The sequence below is a fragment of the Oxyura jamaicensis genome (assembly GCF_011077185.1).
Source record: "Oxyura jamaicensis isolate SHBP4307 breed ruddy duck chromosome 2 unlocalized genomic scaffold, BPBGC_Ojam_1.0 oxy2_random_OJ75697, whole genome shotgun sequence".
Classification (NCBI taxonomy): domain Eukaryota; kingdom Metazoa; phylum Chordata; class Aves; order Anseriformes; family Anatidae; genus Oxyura; species Oxyura jamaicensis.
This window is the reverse complement of record NW_023303497.1, coordinates 1-3,653: the sequence shown is the minus strand read 5'-3', so window position 1 is coordinate 3,653 and position 3,653 is coordinate 1. Positions and strand designations below refer to the sequence as shown.

Genomic DNA, 3,653 nt, shown 5'->3' with positions numbered 1-3,653 from the left:
TAGACATAAGAAAGACCTTCTTTACTCTTGGGGTGATCGCACTCTGGGAAAGGCTGTTCAGGGAGGCTGCGGAGCCTCATCCTTGGAGATATTCAGAACCCAAGTGGACACAGTCCTGGTCATCCTGCTGTAGGCTGACCCTGCTCCACGCAGGGGTTCTGGACTGGACGGTGCCCAGAGGTGCCTGCCAACCTCCGCTATTTTATGATTCTATAAACTTTATTGCTGAAAGGCCGATTATTTACCTTGATGTTCTCAGCACAAACAGTGTAAGCTTGCCAAGCTTAAATGCCATGAAGAAGAGGGCAAAGGCCATATTATTATCAAGAGCACAACTACCATGTTCACTTGGAATCCTAAGGCTTACTTTAGTGAGACAATCCTCCTGCTCACACTCCGATGAAGCAGTTTGTTAATTCTGCAGTTCCAGATTTTGCCCACCAAACCAAAGTCATGCAGCAAACTGTGAAATAATTTGGCAAATTATTTAATGAAAAACAGAAAGAAAGTGAAAAAGAAGAAGAAAAAATAGTTTCCCCTTGACTTTGTCAAATGAGCATACGTTACAAACCAACAATGTTTTATTGCATTTAATGTATGAAAATCTCAAGGGGAGCCTGGAAGGCAAAAATCTGAAGGCTTTCTCAAACAGTCCTCACGAGCAGGCATATACAGAAAGATGTATATGATGTTGTGAGATGCATATGATCGTAAGAATATACAAAGACATTTTGCCAGCTACAAAAAAAAATAACAAAATTTAAATATCACCTGATCAGTTTGTTCAGTCTCCTGATTAACGTATAGAGTCCCTGGTATACAGTAATCTGTGTACCAATTTTTGCTGGTGTGTTTCAGATTTCACTTGCAACCAGTGTGCAACTATATAGATAAGACTTACTGGTTTCACTGACAATTAGCATACTTGAAATGGAATAAAACTGAGGATGGTGCTTAGCAGGGGCGGATTTCAGAACACCCAGGAGGCTCAGTTTCCTTCAAGTCCATTTTAGCAGGTCCTCTTACAAGTTTAATAGTGCCAGGTCACAGCAAAGTGAGACTGTTACGCAAGGTTATGGCGGAAGATACCGAAGTCATACACTCCTTTAGTAAACATAAACATGATTAGTTTAATCAAATCATTAAATGCATGTATGATTTTAATAAACAAGTGTATTTTTGTAGCTGGGAGACATCATGGTGTGGTGTGTTTGAAGGTTTGCCAGAAGTGCAGGCTTTTTGGATTGCATAAATTGTCAGTAGGAAAGGATGTGTTGTTTGCAATTGGTTTGGCACCATCGGTGTGCAGCATTTCTTAAGGTCTCTTAATACCTGAGAAAGCAAAACGCATCTTGGTTCAAGCATTTCTTCTGCAAAAGAAATGCTGGAAAGAGAAGGGAAACACAGACTGGACACATTTATTGCAGTTTCTGATATTTTGTATATACTGATTAACAAAGTCCTTCCTGCTCTTACAATAGTGAGAACAAAAATATGTGTAGCTGTAGTAGTGTAGTTTTACCTGCTCTCCTCAGTTGTTGGATTAGAAAGGTTATACAACCGTATTACAGTTTTAATCAATTATCACAGATGGAATTGGTACATCTCTTATCTACTTAAGTGTGTCTCTCCAAATTTATGTAAGTAACTAAAACTGGTCATCTCCACCATGTGGAAGTGCATCTACTTCGTCTGAGTCTCCATCGCAGTAAGGGTACATTGATGATCTTGGTTTGCGAACTTTATTTAGTCTTCACTGATGATAACAACTTCTTCGTTGCTAAAACGGCCTCCACGTGGTTCATACTTCTTGATGAACTCCTGAAGTACTTCCATGTCTGTTGAACGGAAAATAAATATATTTGGGACCCAGCTGTGGACAGAGAGTCTGTTTTTATGTGAAAACTACAAAATTTGGCAATGCTGGGCGCTGGCCCTCTCTCTGACTCACAGCTGTGAACCCAAGCATCTGTTTGCTTCTGTATGGCAACATGGGCTCCTTCAAAATCATCTGAACTTTTTCATTCAGGGAGAGCACAGAAGGAGTATTCCTCTTTTCTCAGGAAGCTGTTCAGGTTTTCTTTAGGGGCAAAGCTACTTGCAGAGATTCCTGCTGCCCTTGCCCCCACACAACCTGCTTTCATGGTCCTTGTGACCCCATCTTTACTGAAGAACATGAACTCTCTCTGTATCAGTGTCATTGTTTGTTCCTTGTTTTAAGCTGGCTCTAAGAACTGACCCAGGTTCAAAATACACACATGGTGGATTTTTTTCTTAACACAAGTATTGCCCTAAGTGACATCAACAGGAATTCATATTTTTGTCTTAAGGAGGTAAAGTCCCAATAATCCTTTTCAATCTGCGTAGTGTCTTCTACAGTTGACGATCCCTTTCTTTCTAATAAGATCACACTTTGATAAAATCATATTTTAAGGCAGCTTGTGGCAATGGATCTGAAATATGTCAGCAGGATTTGGGAACCTCTATCTTCCATCTTCCAAGCCAAGATATCTGCATGCCACTAAGAATTAAAGCAAAAATACCCTGTCCTGTTAGTCACAGAATATTTATTTCCGCAATTACGAGACTCTGCATACTAACCATTTTACACCTACCTCTAATCATGGAGTCAGAACGAGGCAGAGGGAAATCGTCAATGCTCTGGTTCACTTGTAAGCATCTCCTTTTTGCATACTGAAGACGTAGGTAGTATGTTAGGAGGTCTTCATTCTGTCGTTTCTTAGGGGTTTCCACCATCCAAGTTCTTTTCCGATACACAGGCCTTTGTTTCTTACAGTTCTCACACAGCATTTTCTGTGCTGGGTTGTTTTCTCCCTCTATTTCCCACCTTCCAAAATATGACAGAACAGTTTCTGGCTACTAACTTAAAGATGAGAATCAGCTGCAGACAGCATAGCGAACGGGGCAAAGGGAAAGCTCTGGCAGTCTTTCTCAAAGACAAGTCCTTCAGCTTGGGAGATCTGGTGATCTCCGTGCACCACTCCCTTCTGAACTGAATGTACGAGCTAGCCGTGATGTCTGACTGTACACAGGAGTTGTGGCATAGGTGTTTAAGAATTAAATACACATTCAGTAGGACATCAGCAGAGGCGGTAAGCAACTATATCAGGTAGTAAAGCTTCTTGAAAAACTTACCTTTGTTAATCTCTTGCTTACAGCCAAGGGTGGGGTGGCAGTGCGGTGTTTGCAGCAAGGCAAGCAGACAGCCTTCCACGATGCCGAGTCCAACACCTCCTGTTTCACCCTCGCTGCCTTCTTAGGTCTTTGTTCCTTGACTTTGTTTCTAAGCTGCTAAGAAAGGGATCACTGCTAGGTAAGTTCCTAGGTCCTGAGGTTTTCTGCCCTTCTCTTCTCTATGATCACCGACTCTGATGAATCTGATCGCACACTGTGGAGGAAATGCAAATAGATGCCACAGATATGTTGGCCAAAACAAAACCAAAAGCAACTGCTTCTTGCCTCCCTGCAAAGCTTGCAGATCCCAGCTGAGGCTTGTTCACTCCCTTGCTGAGGTAAGCAGAAATGGTATGTTGAAAATTAACATATCCATATCAGGCTCTTGCTAGTGACAAGTGCCATGGGATGATTAAGGGAACTTGTATTGCAATGTCCTTCCTCTAGAGGCTGTAAAG

At 41.7% G+C, this 3,653-nt stretch overlaps 1 long non-coding RNA gene across 1 annotated transcript; it reads right to left on the bottom strand.

Annotated features, from left to right (window-relative positions):
• Positions 1 to 1,600: 1,600 nt before the first annotated feature.
• Positions 1,601 to 3,647, bottom strand: LOC118157029. The gene is made up of 3 exons (XR_004746522.1): positions 3,157 to 3,647; positions 2,616 to 2,848; positions 1,601 to 1,838 (listed from the first exon to the last, which is right to left on the bottom strand). It is a non-coding gene; the product is annotated as an uncharacterized LOC118157029 (long non-coding RNA).
• Positions 3,648 to 3,653: the final 6 nt, after the last annotated feature.